The 19,571-nt window shown below is 44.3% G+C and overlaps 1 pseudogene; it reads right to left on the reverse strand.

Moving 5' to 3' along the window:
- Positions 1-813: 813 nt before the first annotated feature.
- On the reverse strand, positions 814-931 carry LOC126102470 (5S ribosomal RNA; annotated as a pseudogene).
- Positions 932-19,571: the final 18,640 nt, after the last annotated feature.

The raw sequence follows: 19,571 nt of genomic DNA on the forward strand, positions 1-19,571 counted from the left end.
GTCTGAAGGCCTCTGTGCGCGCTCTAATCTCTCTAATTTTACATTCGTGATCTCCTCGGGAGGTATAAGTAGGGGGAAGCAATATATTCGATACCTCATCCAGAAACGCACCCTCTCGAAACCTGGCGAGCAAGCTACACCGCGATGCAGAGCGCCTCTCTTGCAGAGTCTGCCACTTGAGTTTGTTAAACATCTCCGTAACGCTATCACGGTTACCAAATAACCCTGTGACGAAACGCGCCGCTCTTCTTTGAATCTTCTCTATCTCCTCCGTCAACCCGATCTGGTACGGATCCCACACTGATGAGCAATACTCAAGTATAGGTCGAACGAGTGTTTTGTAAGCCACCTCCTTTGTTGATGGACTACATTTTCTAAGGACTCTCCCAATGAATCTCAACCTGGTACCCGCCTTACCAACAATTAATTTTATATGATCATTCCACTTCAAATCGTTCCGCACGCATACTCCCAGATATTTTACAGAAGTAACTGCTACCAGTGTTTGTTCCGCTATCATATAATCATACAATAAAGGATCCTTCTTTCTATGTATTCGCAATACATTACATTTGTCTATGTTAAGGGTCAGTTGCCACTCCCTGCACCAAGTGCCTATCCGCTGCAGATCTTCCTGCATTTCGCTACAATTTTCTAATGCTGCAACTTCTCTGTATACTACAGCATCATCCGCGAAAAGCCGCATGGAACTTCCGACACTATCTACTAGGTCATTTATATACGAGACTGGAGCCGCTGCTTCTCAGTCAAGTAGTTCCTCAGTATGCCTCAAAGGGCTGAGTGCACCCCACTTGCTAACAGCGCTCGGCAGACCGGATGGTCACCCATCCAAGTGGTAGCCCAGCCCGGCAGCGCTTAACTTTGGTGATCTGACGGGAACCGGTGTTACCACTGCGGCAAGGCCGTTGGCACTATCTCCCTCATCACAAAGCATACTCACAGTTGAAACTTCCTGGCAGATTAAAACTGTGTGCCGGACCGAGACTCGAACTCGGGACCTTTGCCTTTTGCGGGCAAGTGCTCTACCATCTGAGCTACCCAAGCATGACTCACGCCCCGTCCTCACAGCTTTATTTGTGCCAGTATCTCGTCTCCTACCTTCCAAACTTTACAGAAGCTATCCTGCGAACTTTGTGGAGACGTGGCTTAGCCACAGCCTGGGGGATGTTTCCAGAATGAGATTTTCACTCTGCAGCGGAGTGTGCGCTGATATGAAACTTCCTGGCAGATTGAAACTATGTGCCGTAGCGAGACGACTCGAACTCGGGACCTTTGCATTTCGCGGGCAAGTGCTCTATCATCTGAGCTGCCAGGAAGTTTCATATCAGCGTACACTCCGCTGAGAGTGAAAATCTCATTCTGGAAACATCCCCAAGGCTGCGACTTGCCATGTCTCCGCAATATCCTTTCTTTCAGGAATGCTAGTTCTGCAAGGTTCGCAGGAGAACTTCTGTAAAGTTTGGAAGGTAGGAGACGAGATACAGGCAGAAGTAAAGCTGTGAATACGGGGCGTGGGTCGTGCTTCGGTAGCTCAGATGGTAGAGCACTTGCCCGCGAATGGCAAAGGTCCCGAATTCGAGTCTCGGTCCGGCACACAGTTTTAATCTGCCAGGAAGTTTCATATCACAACAACTCCGCTGCAGAGTGAAAATCTCATTCTGTATAATCACAGTTACCATTATCATTCATCTTTGTTCGTAGTATTGAAAATACAAGAATTATTCATGCATTTGCTGGTCTAAACGGCGCAGAATGCGAAAAAAAGCACCATTTTCTCGAATAGCAAACAGTGAGTATGAACCATCTCTGCTGGCAGCGTCAGAAGCAACGTCACATGTGAGCCAGAGATTTCGAATATCGGTGCTCGCTGACGGGGGTGTACCGTGCACGGCAAAGATAACTCGGCTTGCGAACGTCACTCATCACTGTGAATGATTAACGGGGAAACGATAAAACCGTGTTTTACTTCCGGCACAGTTTGCGTTGTTCTGTGCCATCAGTTCCTGGAACGGAGTACTGACTGTGCAAAGACAAATAAGTCAGTCAGCTATCCACCTGAGACAGGAGCGCAGAAAGTACTTCCTCCATAAACCCTGAAGTTATGTTAAATGTGCTCCACGACAAGGTTAGCACTGCAGAGATCCAAAAGGTAGATGACACGCTACAGACGTGAAATTTAACCAACAGGAACAATATGCTGTGATATGCAAATGATTAGCTTTGCAGAGCATTCACACAAGATTGGCGCCGGTGGCAACACCTACAACGTGCTGACATGAGGACAGTTTCCAACCGATTTCTCATACACAAACAGCAGTTGACCGGCGTTGCCTGGTGAAACGTTGTTGTGATGCCTCGTGTGAGCAGAAGAAATGCGTACCACCACGTTTCCGACTTTGATAAAGGTCGGATTGTAGCCTATAACGATTGCGGTTTATCTTAGCGCGACATTGCTGCTCGCGTTGGTCGAGATCCAATGACAGTTAGCAGAATGTGGAATCGGTGGTTTCAGGAGGGTAATACGGAACGCCGTACTGGATCCCAACGGCCTCGTATCACTAGCAGTCGAGATGACAGGCATCTTATCCGCATGGCTGTAACGGATCGTGCAGCCACGTCTCGATCCCTGAGTCAACAGATGGGGATGTTTGCAAGACAACAACCATCTGCACGAACAGTTCGACGACATTTGCAGCATCATGGACTATCAGCTCGGAGACCATGGTTGCAGTTACCCTTGTCGCTGCATCATAGACAGGAGCGCCTGCGATGGTGTACTCAACGTCGAACCTGGGTGCACGAATGGCAAAACGTCATTTTTTCGGATGAATTCAGGTTCTGTTTACAGCATCATTATGGTCGCATCCGTGTTTGGCGACATGCGGTGAACGAACATTGGAAGCGTGTATTCGTCATCGCCATACAGGCGTATCACCCGGGGTGATGGTATGGGGTGCCACTGTTTACACGTCTCGGTCGCCTCTTGTTCGCATTGACGGCACTTTGAACAGTGGACGTTACATTTCAGTTGTGTTACGACCCGTGGCTCTACCCTTCATTCGATCCCAGCGAAACACTACATTTCAGCAGAATAATGTACGATCGCATGTTGCCAGTCCTATACAGGCCTTTCTGGATACAGAATATGTTCGATGCTGCTCTGGCCAGCACATTCTCCAGATCTATCACCAATTGAAAAGTCTGGTCAATGGTGGCCGAGCAACTAGCTCATCACAATTCGCCAGTCACTAACTTGATGAACTGTGGTATCGTGTTGAAGCTGCATGAGCAGCTGTACCTGTACACGCCGTCCAAGCTCTGTTTGACTCAATGCCCAGGCGTATCAAGGCTGTTATTACGGCCAGACGTGGTTGTTCTGGGTTCTGATTTCTCAGGATCTATGCACCGAAATTACGTCAAAATGTAATCACATGTCAGTTGTAGTATAATATATTTGTCCATTGAATACCAGTTTAACATGTGCATTTCTTCTTGGTGTAGCAAATTTAATGGCCAGTAGTGTACTATTTATGTTCATCAGCAAAGCAGATTTGGAAACAATTTAATTTTCTTGTTGTCGTAACTACCTTGAAGTAATTTAAAGGCTTATTCACTATTGTAGAAGTATGAAAATGGTTTTGTGAGTGGTAGCTGTCTCTTATAAACCTTTTCAAATATCATAATTACAATATGTTAAGAACTAAGACATTACTATGCTGTGAGAAGAAAGGGTCCCTTCAATGATGCAAATGATCTCTTGGCTTTTCCATACGATCATTAGCGTGCCAAACAGGAAATCTGGAAACAACCTTAAGGAGAAAACATATTGTCGAGTGGTGTGTTGCTATGTTAAAATGACAAGCCTAATCCATAAAGGTTAATTGTTAATTCTTCGCTTCGTTTCCATTCTTATGATCCCAACTACCAGTGTGTGAATTGTGGCGCACCGCGGGTCAAAGAAAATATATAGGCGCTCATCGGCGAGGCGGAGAAATTACAAGTCCCACTGCACGTCAGACGGTCTTAAACAGCTAAAACGTAATACGAATTTTAGTTCATATGAGTATCATATTTCTGTTCTTCTATATTTTATTACCTGCCTCCGGATCTCATAACTTATATAACGCAAATTAAAGTTTCTCGCCTCGTTTTTCTGCTGTATGTGAAGGCTGATCTCCGGAATTATTGTAGTTATCCGTCCACAAAACAGTTGAATAAATCCATGTTGCATTCTCAATGGGGCAAACGGGAATCATTCATAGACGCTGGAAAAGAATGAAGCTCAGATTGGAGAGGATGGCAGATGGAATCGAATGTGTTCGTTTTAAAGGAGGTAGTTCTGGATCATATTAACTGCACACTGAACGGCTGGGATTGGCGACAGGAAAACCAACCGTTTACGCTTTTCGTCGTTGGCGTAAGGGAGGAGGAACTGGCTACCTGTTCTCCAGAGTGAAGCCTCTTAGTTTAAGTTTCGATCTAGAGATAAACATGAGAAACACCAAATTAATGGTTATTCATCGAGAAGATTAAGATCAGATCCAACTTAGACGTAGCTCAAAGGGTATGAATGTAGTGAATCATAATGTATATCTAGGTTATTCCACAAGATTTCGGGATTGCAGCCTGATCTCATGGACGTCTTTCCACGATATTTCGGCTGACAACCTTACAGCCATCTTCAGGCGAGTGTTTGACACTGGAGATTGCTAGTGCAAGTCGCTCTATTTATACGTAAAAGTGCCGCAAGACGCGCATGCGCAAGTTACCGTCGCATACGCGCCACCTGTCGATTCCAAGGCCCTCTACAATATTACTGCATCTATGGAGCTAAACTCCTCTTCTCTGCCGCAAGAAGTTGTGAAAAGATTGAGACCTGTTCCACCGAGGTTATATGGTCTTCCAAATATCCATAAGGATAATGTGCCCTTACGCCCCATAGTGAGCAATGTCGGTGCTCCGACATATGATTTATCTAGTCATCTGGCTTCGCTACTGAGACCTTTTGTTGGCAAATGTACGCACCATATTCGCAACTCTGCGGACTTTATCAACAGACTGAGAACACTATAGCTGAAGGATTCGGACTTGTTAGTAAGTTTCGGTGTCGTTTCACTCTTCACGGGGGTCCCTCTTTTGGATTCATTGTCACTTATCGGCAATACGTTTACGGCCGATATAACGGCGCTGTTTCACCATGCCCTGTCCTCTACTTACTTTCTATTTAATAATGAATATTTTGAGCAACTTGGCGGTGTTGCCATGGGCAGTCCTCTGTCCCCTCTGGTAGCAAACTTTTATATGGAAGACTTTGAGGAGAGGGCTCTCGATTCGGCGATGTTTAAACCAACAGTCTTCTGGCGGTACGTGGACGACACTTTCGTAGTGTGGTCTCACGGTGAAGAAGAGCTTTCACGGTTTTTACAACATCTGAATTCCATCCACACAAACATTCAGTTTACGATGGAAGTTGAAAACGATGGTTGCCTACCATTTCTGGACGTCATGGTTAATCGCAGGGTGGATGGGTCATTGGGGCATTCTGTCTATCGAAAACCCACGCATACGGACCTGTACCTGCAGGCGTCAAGCTGTCATCACCCGTCACAAACTATGGGCGTCCTTCGAACGTTGGTGCATAGGGCACATGTCGTGTCTGATAAAGACAGCCTTGCAGACGAATTACAGCACTTGAAATCTGTATTTCAACATAATGGATATGCTGCACATCAGGTCAGTACTGCTCTAAGGATGAAAAAACGTGACCATCCACAGGATCAAGAGGATAAGGAGGTGTTTAAGTCCAGAGCATTTCTCCCATATGTCGGGAACATTTCATCGAAAGTAGGCAGAATTTTAAAGAAACATCGAATGAAAGCAATCTTCCGGCCACCTACAAAGACTCGTGCTCTTCTGGGCTCAAGGTATAAAATACCTTGCGAGTGTGGGAAAGCCTACATTGGTCAGACCACACGCACAGTACACGACCGCTGCGTTGAACATGAGCGCCACACTCACCTTTTACAGCCCAGTAAGTCGGCCATAGCCGAACATTGTATTTCCGCAGGACATACTATGGATTATTCTGCCACGAAAATCTTGGCCCCATTGAGATCCTTCTGGGATCCAGTTGTTAAGGAATTAGTGGAAATACGTTTGACGGAAAATCTCATTAATCGTGATGGCGGCTTTCAATTGAATAAGGCCTGGGACCCGGTGATTTCTTTAATATCAACCAAAAGAAAACTTTTTATGGCTTCTGACATGTCGAGCGACAAGTAATTTTAATTTTAATATTGAAATTTTGCATTTTATTGTTTTGGACACGTCTGCGTGCATGTTTTACTTGTTTCACGCATTCGTTTGCGCTCCATAGATGCAGTAATATTGTAGAGGGCCTTGGAATCGACAGGTGGCGCGCATGCGACGGTAACTTGCGCATGCGCGTCTTGCGGCACTTTTACGTATAAATAGAGCGACTTGCACTAGCAATCTCCAGTGTCAAACACTCACCTGAAGATGGCTGTAAGGTTGTCAGCCGAAATATCGTGGAAAGAAGTCGATGAGATCCGGCTGCAATCGCGAAATCTTGTGGAATATTCGATACGCCGGGAAAACTTCAAGAGTTATATCTAGGTTATCTTATCAATGACACAGAAAATTGTCATGACTGAATGAAACGACGAATCGTCCTAGCCGAGCTGCAATGGTTAAACTCACTGAGATATGGCAGAGCTATGCACTACTCAAAAAACTGACATGCGCTTGATAGAATCGTTGGTGTTCCCTGTGCTCTTATAAGACTATGAGACCTGGACTGTGAAAGCTAGTGAGAGGAGCCGAACTGATGCATTCGAGATGTCACGTTGGAATATCTTACGCTTACCTTGGACAGAAAGAAGAACCACTGTTTCTGTTACAGAACAATTTAGCATCACATGAAGTTTCTCTTTCCATGTGTAAATATATATATATATATATATATATATATATATATATATATATATATATATATATATATATATGTAAATATGATTATTTATATTATTTTTTTAATAATTTTTGTTGAACTGAACTGAGATGGATGGAAATATTTAAAAATCAGTGAATATATTTAAACCATGATAAGGTGGCATCGGACATATACTTTGAGAATTTCGTCGCCATAAGGAGGTTCGTGGGCCACGTTATTTCTGAGCTAAAATAAGATAAATACTGATAATACAGTTTACATATAAATCTGAAATTTTAGGACCATTGATTAAACAAATAATGAAATCACAATAGCGTTAATCATAACTACAATTACTGAAGTGCACTATGCTACTTACATTGGGAATACAATATTAGTCACTATAGTTCAATTCTTTTATCTTGGCGGCTCGCGCATGCCCGCCTAGACGCGGGAGATTGCTGCGTTGCCAGTTGCACACGACGCACGCGCCAAGAGAAGCAGCGCCTTAGTATAGCATAGTTCGCAAGCTTACGTTTAGGGGGGAGCGCGCAGTTCATGAAGTAAAGCCACCACGGCCGCATTAACCCTTTCGCTGCTACAAAGACGTGCTCCCTGCATTCCGCGCTGTGGGCGATTTTGTCACTGCACTGCTCGCCTGTGCAGACACATTGTGTTCCGACTGCTTTGACACTCTTTATCATTCGATTCCACAAAAACTATTTGGCTCAAAAATTAGTTTTGTACCTATCTTCTTGACTGATACTATGGCGCTGCTTCTCTTGGCGCGTGCGTCGTGTGCAACTGGCAACGCAGCAATCTCCCGCGTCTAGGCGGGCATGCGCGAGCCGCCAAGATAAAAGAATTGAACTATAGACATCCTTTCTGTGTCTCACCAGCGATCACATGCGACCGCGGACAAGAAAACTTGCATTGGATTTCATGCTTTATCAAACAGGGTTCTCTGATTAAGAAAAAATAGATTAACATGCTATGGCTAAAAATGTGTCTTTAAACATGCCACCCAAAGCTGTTGCAGTTCCTTGAGTAGAGAAGGTGCAAATTTGGAAAGAACGATCTTGCAAGACAGATTCTAAGACTGAAGATCACACGGAGGTACTGCAAGTAGATGGTTGGATCAAGCGAAGAAAATTACCGACCTACTTCTTTACGCTATATTAAAAAGAGTTGAGAATCGCTGTGGATCGAGGAATCTATTCGTAGACCCAGTTAATTAAGAAATGAATGAAAAAATGAGGTCACGGCACTCAGGAATCAATAAACCAAGTACTGATGACAAAGGTGATGACACTGCGCTAAGGCCCTTCTATTCGCTCTAGAGGCGGAGGAGGAAATTAATGTTTAACGTCCCGTCGACAACGAGGTCATTAGAGACGGAGTACAAGCTCGGATTAAAGAAGGACTGGGGAGGAAATCGGCCGTGCCCTTTCAAAGGAATCATCCCGGCATTTGCCTGAAACGACTTAGGGAAATCACGGAAAACATAAATCAGGATGGCAGGAGACGGGTTTGAACCGTCGTCCTCCCGAAAGCGAGACCAGTGTGCTAACATTCGCTCCAACCATCCACAAGATTCGACAACGACCGCTTCGAGAACACATTGTTGCGCACGATCACTGATAGTGATGGCGGCTGTTTTCCCCTATTCGAGTCTCTTTTGGCACATCCTTGATTTGGAGACATGTGAAAAGCCGAGGGCGCACAGGAGCTCAGGGATGGAGTATCCTACGGATCGGACACACACTGTCTGCCCACGATCAAATGCACTGATATCACGACTGATATCGCGTCCCTAGACTGCTCGTCGTCGAAGATGCTGCGACATCACGGCCACGTGACACGTCGGACTTTTCTTTTCTACATCTACAACTACATCTACATGTATACTCTGGCAGAGGGTTCATCGCATCACCTTCACAATTCTCTATTATTCCAATCTCGTATAGCGCGCGGAAAGGATGAACAGCTATATCTTTCCGTACGAGCTCTGATTTCCCGTATTGTATCGTGGTGATAGTTCCTCCCTATCTAGGTCGGTGTCAACAAAATATTTTCGCATTCGGAGGATAAAGTTGGTGATTCGAATTTCGTGAGAATATTCCGTCGCAACGAAAAACGCCTTTCTTTTAATGATCTCCAGCCCAAATCCTGTATCATTTCTGTGACATTCTCTCCAATATTTCGCGATAATACAAAACGCGCTGCCTTTGTTTTTGTATCGTGGTGATCGTTCCTCCCGATGTAGGTCGGTGTCAACAAAATATTTTCGCATTCAGAGGAGAAAGTTGGTGACTGGAATTTCGTGTGAAGATTCCGTCGTAACGAAAAACGTCTTTCTTTTAATGATTTCCAGCCCAAATCCTATATCATTTCTGTGACGTTCTCTCCCATATTTCGCGATAATCCGAAACGTGCAGCATCTCTTTGAACGTTTTCGATGTACTCCTCCAGTCCTATCTGCTAAGGATCCCACACCGCGCAGCAGTATTCTAAACGAGGACGGAGAAGCGAAGTGTAGGCAGTCTCCTTAGAAGGTCTGTTACATTTTCTAAGTGTCCTGCCAATAAAACGCAGCCTTTGGTTAGCCTTCCCCACAACATTTTTTTTTTGTTCTTTCCAATTTAAGTTCCTCGTAATTGTAATGCCTAGGTGTTTAGTTGAATTTACAGCTTTTAGATTAGACTATCGTGTAACCGAAGTTTAACGAATTCCTTTTAGCACTCATGTGGATGACCTCATGCTTTTCGTTATTTAGGGTCAACTGCCACTTTTCACACCATTCAGATATTTTTTTCTAAATCGTTTTGCAGTTTGCTTTGATCTTCTGATGACTTTATTAGTCGATAAATGGCTGCATCATCTGCAAACAACCGAAGACGGCTGCTCAGATTGTCTCCCAAATCGTTTGTATAGTAAATGAAGATTTTTGTGAGGTAAGTGACTTATGAGATGTATGGGTTATTGTTAGGATTTCTTCTATTTCAGGGTCATTCTTTTGTATTAATTATTTGAAGTCAGGTTATCAATTTTAAAGCAGTTAGATCGCGTTATCCTTGAATATTGTGAGTAATTAATGAACAGGAAAAGTTTGAGTTCTGTTTGTCGGGGCAAATTCTGTAGGTCAGAAAGGAAACGACAAAGACAAGCAAAGAGAGAGTGCATTCAGTTTTACTCAGCAGTTTAAGCAGGTTCATTTGCAACCAGTTTCACTCCGTAGCTTAAGAACATTGAGTAAGCATTCAGCGCCCGGCGGATTTCTGTCGAGGTCCGGTGAGCCGGTCAGCCTCTGATTGGTTTTTAGGCGGTTTTCCATCTGCCACGGCAAATATGGGCTGGTTCCCCTTATTCCGCCTCAGTTACACTATGTCGGCGATTGCTGCGCAAACAAGTTCTCCGCGTACGCGTACACCACCATTGCTCTACCACGCAAACATAGGGGTTACACTCGTCTGGTGTGAGACGTTCCCTAGGGGATCCACTGGGGGCCGAACAGCACAATAACCCCGGGTTCGGTGTGGGGTGGGGTGGCGGAGGGGTGAAGTGGACTGCGGTAGTCGTCGTGGGGTTGCGGACCACTGCAGCTGCGGCGGGGACGGAGCCTCTCCGTCGTTTCTAGGTTCCCAGTTAATATAACATAACATAAGCATTCAGCAGTTGAAGCAAAAATCTTTAAATTAAGAAGTTTCAACTATATCCGTGACTGCGTGGTACAGTCCGTATTAGACTGTAGTCTCTGTAACAAAGTATGATTGAATAAATGGTCTCTCGCATGGAAACCATGCATTTCCGTATATAAGTTCATAAGACCTTTTTTGCTCCATATCCTCTTGTCGATCAACCCCTAGAGTTTGTGCATGGTGGAAAAAATCACCCTGTATACCCGCATCGGAGACGCCCTACGTTCCGTACACTCGGCAGCATTGCCCTCAGATGGTAACTTTTTTTGATCGCCGCTTATAGATGTAGATGTACACTCATAGATGAGGTTGAATACATCCGACAGCCAAGTACTGAGTTTAGAAATATGTTCGGCATGGACGGTTACGAATTTAATCATTTCGCGATCGCGATTATTATTTTCAATGTGATAACTCACCATAATGTGGGCCAATACATATTCTTTACTGTCAAAAGAACACCGACCTCTTTTTCAACCATATTCGTATACATCAAGTTCCCGATCACCAAGTTGGGGATTCTCCGCGAGTGGTTAAAAAGCGATGCCAATAAACCGGTGTTTGTGGAGTCAAGTGACGCGAATATAGTGAACAAAGTGCGTACGGTGGAGGAAGTGAGCGAAGATGAGATGATCGAGGAAATCGTCGTCACCCGCGCCGAGGCACTGAAATACGTTGGTGACGCAGGACACAATTCGTTTGATTACATCGGTTTCTTGACTTTCCAGAAAATTATAAGCGTCGCCAGGGAAAAATATGAATGAAAAACACAAACACAAAAATTCCCGAAAGTGAATTGAAAGGAAGTGATACGAAATACACTGTTGAAACTGTATTCTGTAAATATGTTCTCACTTATCGGCGAGTATAGTTAAATTAATGAAGTGGGCTTCGAAGTATGACATGTATCCGTAAAAACATGTGTACTTTGGACGACGTGTGTTTTTGGAGAATTCGTGCAGTGTGAGGTACGCTATATTTCACTTCATCTGTATAAGAATAAAAATTTATCTCGTCGTTTGTATCAAAGGAAGACGTCACATTTCATATAATAACCATATCGAACTAAGTATGAATATTGCGCAATTTTACCATAGACCATGCACTAGGTATTGTACGTCATTACCTGAAAATGGCTCATATTTCGAAATCGTGTTTGTGAGGTAACCTATAACACATAGTCTTTTCTAAAATACTGAAGAATGTCAACCCAAGCAAACAGAAAATAATTTCTAAGTTTGTATCTGGTAGACTGAAGTAGTGTTACAACCTACGCCATAAATTATTTTGAACTTCAGTCGACAAAATCGCTGATAAAATCTGAATCAATCTCTGCGTGGTAAGCGGAGTGGGACACAACACTAACATCTCTAAAGGCAATTTAGCAAAGTACTTTTGGCGTATGCGTTGTGTTATTCGACGAGCATTCTTTTGTGGGCTTTGTAATTCGTTTTCTATCGCTGATACAATTCAGGTTTTTTCCTCTCAGGTTTGCAGCTTCAGAGAATACACAGAACTGACGTCAACCGAACTTGTGCTCACCGATAGGCTGAACCACTCCTCGAGACTCGGCTGCGCAGTACAGCTGCGCAGTATCAGCGAGAAAAACAAAAACGTATCGCAATAAATTAGTGCTAAATAATAAAGGGAAGAACCTTTTTGCTAGCACAGTAGAGATTTCTCCCTCAGACAACAGCGTTGGTTACATGTTTTAAATAATCATCAACACTCTTCGTACGTATCAAGAAAGGACGACTGGTGCTATATTTGGAAGAGTAGTGCGACGCACCACGAGAATGAGCACAGGATAGCAGTGTATAGCAGATGTAGCCATTCAAGGGGCAACGAATTAGCTTTCATGAGTAGCGACATCCGTGGTTTGCAACAGCAGAGATGTTACACAAGAGAAGCTATAGGCTGGACTCACCTCATGGTTGGAGTTGTTCGGTTACCTGGAGCAGACTGTGGCCAGCTGCCCCCGATATCTGCTTATCTGCAGCTCACGCCCAGATAACGACGTTGCGGCTGCCGCGTGTTTAACGTCGCCTCTGACTGTTCTTCCGTGAATCACACAAATCTGCGTATTCTGTATTAACCTGTAATAATCCGTAATTCGGAATTTTTCCGATAAGCTCTCGCTGCCGACAGGAGTTAAACTGTTGCCTTTCGTATAGGTTCTTGTATCTACACTCCATAACTACCTGATCCTTTATGACGTTTTGCAGGGCGTGTTGAAACTACATCTACAGCGATACTCCTCAATACACCCTACGGTGTGTGGCGGAGCTTACTTTATGTACCACTCACTTCCCCCTCTTCCTGTTCCAGTCACGAATGATTCACGGGAAAAACGATTGCTGATAAGCCTCCATGTCAGTTAGAGTCTCTAATTTTACCTTCGTGGTCGTATCGCGAGATATTCGTAAAAGGAAGTAATATATCAGTTGACTCTTCTACGGAAGTATGTTCTCGGTTCAAATGACTCTGAGCGCTGTGGGACTTAACTCTGAGGTCATCAGTCCCCTAGAACTTAGAACTGCTTAAACCTAACTAACCTAAGGACATCACACACATCCATGCCCGAGGCAGGATTCGAACCGCTCGGACACTGCGGCCGGCCACGTTCTCGGTACTTTTAACAGTAAACCACACTATGAAGCAGAATGTCTCTCATGCAGTGTCTGCCAGTGGTGTTGTCTGAGAATATCTGTGAGGCTTTCGCGCTAGCTAAATGAACCTGTAACAAAACTCGTAGCTCTTTTTATGATCTTCTCTATTTGCTCTATCAGTCCTATATGGTACTTATCCCAGACTGCCGTGCAATACGCAATTACTGGCCGAATGAATGTTTTGTAATCTACGTCCTTTGTTGTAGATTAAAGTTCCTGAGGATCCTTTCAATGAATCTCAGTCTGGCTTACGATTAGCTTTACGTTGCCGTTCCACTCCAGCTTGCTCCCTATGCATATTCCTGGATATTTGATGAACGAGGCTGCTTCCAGTGGCTGTTCTGTAATCGTGTAGTCATACATCAATGCGTCTCTCTGCTTATTTATGCGTATAAGTTTACATTTGTTTATGTTGAGGATCAATTGGCAGTCCCTGCACCAAACATCGAACTTCTGCAGGCCATCCTGGTTTCAGTTCAGTTTTCTAGCGCTGCGACTTTCCTGTGTTCCGCATCATCATCCGCGAAAAGCTTCATGGAGCTTCCGGCTCCACTAACAAGAAAACGGCACGACCGTGGGGTCGGGAACTTGTCCGAAATTTTGTGTGGTGAAAGAGAACCCCTAACACCTCACATGGTTAAAATATTAGGACGCACTACTCGGAAAATCCCGAGAAAAATCGATCCAAAAATTCTTAGGTGCCGTATGAGAATAAAATGTGCCGTTTGGCCTGCATGGTTAGCGCTCGGACACTTACGCCAGAAGTCTTGGGTTCGATTCCTCCTCCGCCATTTTTTTTTTCATTCTGATGCTTGCAAAATTGCAGCGCATTGTTACAGGAGAATCGTGAAATTAATTCCCGGGAAGATTGTATAAAAATTCATTCTATAATTCACCATCGATTATCGTCACCAATATTCCAAGACATGATTCAATATTCCTGGTTTGCCTTAGAATTATCAGAAACTCAAGACATTATCGTAAATGTTAATGGGGCATGTTTTTGTACAGATTTATTGCAAACGCCTTATGATTGTAAAAAATCCGCTTTTATATGTTGTGCAAATTGTCGCAAAAATTATTGCTTTGTTTGTTTTTATGATAATTACCACTGCGGTTCTTGTTTATAATTATTATATGTATAAAAATTGAATGTTTCCCAATCGAGTTTCTTACTCTGATTAAAAACTCAATGTTTCTCCTCATATACTTTACAATGAAAAATGGAAAACCCACCGCCATGAATTGTGTTGTTGCACAAAAAGAAAATACTTTTTATTCAATAATGTAACTAATTTGTTAAAGATAATGTAGGTTTGGGAAACTTTCTGAATAATTGGTGGAATAACAAAAGAAAATGAAACACAAGAAAAAAATAGTGCCAGAGGAGGAATCGAACCCGAGACCTCTGGCGTAAGAGTCCGAGCCCTAAACATCTAAGACAAACGGCGGCTCGGCAGTCCACTATCATTTTATACTCATACGACACGCAAGAAACTTTGTATCGATTTTCCCCGGGATTTTCCGGGTAGTGCGTCCTAATATTTTAACCCCGTGAGGTGTTAGGGGTCCTCTTTCACCACACAAAATTTCGGACAAATCCCCGACCCCACGGTCGTGCCGTCTCCTTGTAAGTCATTTATACAGAAAGTAACCCAAAAGTGCGGTAACATTTGAAAATGCAGTGTAAGTAGGCTGTTTAGGTTCTTATATTGGTAACGCCGCCGCCACGTAGCGCTCTCTGTATGAAAATCACTGGCTGTGCTGTGTGTAGTCTGTGGCTAGTTTGCATTGTTGTCTGCCATTGTAGTGTTGGGCAGCTGGATGTGAACAGTGTGTAGCGTTGCGCAGTTGGAGGTGAGCCGCCAGCAGTGGTGGATGTGGGGAGAGAAATGGCGGAGTTTTGAAATTTGTAAAAATGGATGTCATGAACTGCTGTATATATTATGACTTTTGATGACTATTAAGGTAAATACATTGTTTGTTCTCTATTAAAATCTTTCATTTGCTAACTATGCCTACTAGTAGTTAGTGCCTTCCCTAGTTTGAATCTGTTATTTAGCTGGCAGTAGTGGCGCTCGCTGTATTGCTGAAGCTTGAGTAACGAAGATTTTTGTGAGGTAAGTGATTTGTGAAAGGCATAAGTTAATGTTAGTCAGGGCCACTCTTTTGTAGCGATTATTGAAAGTCAGATTGCTTTGCGCTAAAAAAATATTGTGTGTCAGTTTAAGCACAGTCATGTATAATTGTTCAAAGGGGACGTTTCAGCAGTAATTCACGGAATAATGTAGGTAGAGAGATAAAACTTGATACAGATGCCTGAAATGGCGTAGGGTTTTACTGAAAACAAAAACGAGTGCAAAAACTGGCAAACAGATGGCGCTGGACAGCAACACGCCAGTGATACTGCATGAGAGTCGTGTTTGAAACTGCAGAATTTGGGCTACCTAAAATCCTATAACTGTCGTGGAAAGTCGCGGTGTGATGTGGATTTAACTCATCAATTGTTACCGGCCCTTTTTTCTTCGAGTTAATGTCGCTTTTCAAACTGTGCGAGGTACGCCGATATGTTACAGAATCGCATCATCCCTAGCCTGGCTAATTAACACCTGCTGGAAGGTACGACTTTTATACACGATGGTGCTCCACACCAAATTGCTACACGTGTGAAAGAGGATCGGGTGCTGGGCAGCCACCTCAGTCACGCTTGCCCTATGTCCTCAGACCTCAGTCTGTGTACTTAATTGGTTGTGGAGTTACCTGAAGTAGTGTAGTGTCGCGGAATAGTAAAGAGTTGGAAACGTGGAATATTGTCAAAGTTTCGTTGCCTATGCCGAGAGCCAGAGGCAGTAGGTTAGCCAAGAGGTATCGGAATGTGTCGTCACGCAGGGGCAATGGCCTGGCTACACACAACAGGCGAGAGAGAATTGCTTAGCACGCGGGTTTGTGTTAGACGGAGACTTTCGTAGAGTGTAAGACAGAGGTATAGCGTCAGCTGTACTGCATTTCACAACTTCGCGTAAGTCTGCCGTAACAAGTAACTCTGTCGCAAGAACACCTAAAGGGCGAGTACGACAGATGTATCAGCAGTATAAGTGGAACGAATGCGTTCGTTACAAACGAGCATGACGTCAGGGCGTCACTCGTGGTTCCTTTAAATACGCCAGCTTTGATAGCAACAAGACACTCGCAGTTAGACTTGCAGTTAGATGTGTACTGGGTCACTGCGTAGCGCTCAGCTCGGCGATCGACATGTTAATCTTTATTAAGGAGATGTTGCAGTAAGGGTGGCCAATCCAGCAGCAGACGTGAGGGGACAGTACCAGCTCTGGTCCTCTCTGCTGCCGCTGTCAATCATCAATCCAGGATTAGCAGACATCGCGGCAGACTCGCTCGCCGCCATTGCTGACCACATCAGTGAGCCGTCGTCGATATCGTGCGGGGCCTAGGCCCTGTGCATCCGCCGTCACAACCGGGTGAGCCGACGACGCTGGGGGACTGCAGCCCGTTCCGCCCGTCCACCGCAGACGAGCCACCAAGAGGAGCAGGGAAGAAGACGGGGTGGGATAGAGTACACTCCGCACTACGAGAACGCATCTCGTGCCGACAGCTCCGGGACTCCAACCCGGAGCCTCCTGCTGTCCGTAGCCGAGCCGGCCGGGCAGCCGGGCGCCACCAGCCACGCGCGGCCGAAGTACAAAGTAAGGACAGTCCTTCACTACGTCACAACATGCGGCGCTGCGCTAGCAAGACTGTGCGGCCCGGAGCTGGTGTCATCGCTACGAGTCAGCGAGAACTCGGGGAAGGTCGTTGATATCACCAAGCTCAGCCAGCCTGTGTTACGCGGCCAACATCGTATTCGGCAGGAATAAAGGTGTTACGAATTAATAATGTTTCTTTGGCGTTTCTGACGTGTCCACAGTTATTTCCTAGCATCCTGACAACTGGAGAGGTCACCGCTCGGCCATCCAGTCCACAGTAGGCGACCGGGACCACCGGGGCGCCTACAGTAGCAAGTCTACCGCGATCGTCCGACCTCATTACAGGTGCTAAAAGACAACACCCGACAGCAATTTCTCACCAAATCTACTGATATGCTGCACAGTGCTGTTACCGACATTGTTCCTCGGCTATGGCAGCAAACACGTTGAGCATTTGTTATAAAAAACATCGTCTTTGCTGAAAATAAATATTTATGCTAATTATTTCTTTTGCATTATATGAAGCCATCTGTTGGTCATTCTGTGCACTTTTCTTGGTTTCAATGAAATCCCACCTCATTTCAAGCATTTTACCTTGTAAGGGGTTCATTATGTAAGAGGTTCACTGTTCGCTTCCCTACTGGAGCAAATGTAATTTCGATGTATTGCTCACGCGCTGCCTGCAATATAAAAACATTGTAAGTAGGCTGTTTAGGTTTTTATGTTGGTAACGCCACGTAGCTCTCTGTATGAAAATCACTGGCTGTGCTGTGTGCAGTCTGTGGCTGGTTTGCGTTGTTGCAATTTGCTATTGTAGTGTTGGGCAGTTGGCTGTTAACAGCACGTAGCGTTGCACAGTTGGAGGTGAGCCGCCAGCAGTGGTGGATGTGGGGAGAGAGATGGCGCAGTTTTGAGAGCGGATGATCTGGACGTGTGTCCATCAGAGACAGTAAATTTGTAAGACTGGATGTCATGAACTGATATATATATTATGACTTTTGAACATTATTAAGGTAACTACATTATTTGTTCTTTATCAAAATCTTTCATTTGCTAACTATGCCTATCAGTAGTTAGTGCCTTCAGTAGTTAGAATCTTTTATTTAGCTGACAGTATTGGCGCTCGCTGTATTGCAGTAGTTAGAGTAACGAAGATTTCTGTGAGGTAAGTGATTCATGAAAGGTATAGGTTATTGTTAGTCAGGGCCATTCTTTTGTAGGGATTACTGAAAGTCAGACTGCGTTGCGCTAAAAATATTGTTTGTCAGTTTAGTGATGATCAGAATAAGTAAAGAGAGAAATGTCTGAGTACGTTCAGTTTTGCTCAGCTGTTTGAAAATCAAATAACGTAAGGGGTATACCAGCACAACCACTCATAAATTTTTCTAAGGTGACGTTTCAACATCTCTGCTGCAATAGAATCGCAGGTCAGAGCAGTGTCGGCAGCAGTAATGATAGCTCGCTCCTACAGTGCAGTCGCAATAGTTCGTTGTTATGGAGCAGTCGTAGTAGCTCACCGCTGCAGCACAGTTGCTAGCCGTGTAAGAGCAACAGCAGTCGCCGCTGGTGCAGCGCAGTTCATTGCCATGCAGTGTAAATTTGTTGTCTGAGATGCTTATATGAATTTGTTGCAATCTTTTGTGATTTGTCAGCACTAATTAAGTCAGACTTGTAATGTTCAATTTTTTATGTAATGGTTTGCAGAAATGTTTTCAATAATAAGGTTTTTCAGAACTTAATTTTTTTACCAGTCATTTACTTGAATTTACATATTTTACAAATTTTCCCAGATCACAGTCATGTGTTGTTTAATAATCAGAGGACCACCTATGCAACTGTGTCAACAAGCAAAGTCAGTTTTTTTTCTAATAATACAAATCTCAGACAAATGTTATTCAGTAGTAGTAGATACGCCAGCATTGCACTAAGCAGTGCCATTTAGGAGCAGATATATAGACAGCTTTATCCGGCGACACCAATATGAGCTAAGAATATTTTAGTATATTCTTGGGTGATTTCACAGGGCCAGTTTCAATTCTCAGTCAATTTTGTACCGGAAATTTTTATATACACGGAAGGTGTACATCATTCCATGAATTATTCAATTTTCAGATGTTAACGAACTTTTGGGGCACCCCGCATACTGCGAAAAGTAATGGTTCTATACTGAAGAGCCAAAGAGACTGGTACATCTGCTTAATATCGTGTAGGGCCCCCGCGAGCACGCTGAAGGCCCGCAGCACGACGTGGAATGGACTCGACTAATGCCTGAAGCAGTGCTGGAGGGAACTGGCACCATGAATCCTGCAGGGCTGCCCATAAATCCGTAAGAGTACGGGGGGGTGGAGATCCGTTCTGAACAGCGTGTTGCAAGGTACCCCAGATATGCTCAATAACGTTCGGGTCTGGGGAATTTGGTGTCCAGCGGAAGTGTTTAAATTCAAAAGAGTGTTTCTGTAGCCACTCTGTAGCCGTTCTGGACGTGTGGGGTGTCGATTGTCCTGCTGGATTTCCCCGAGTCCGTTGGAAT

Source organism: Schistocerca cancellata, chromosome 9 (genome assembly GCF_023864275.1).
Source record: "Schistocerca cancellata isolate TAMUIC-IGC-003103 chromosome 9, iqSchCanc2.1, whole genome shotgun sequence".
Classification (NCBI taxonomy): Eukaryota; Metazoa; Arthropoda; class Insecta; order Orthoptera; family Acrididae; genus Schistocerca; species Schistocerca cancellata.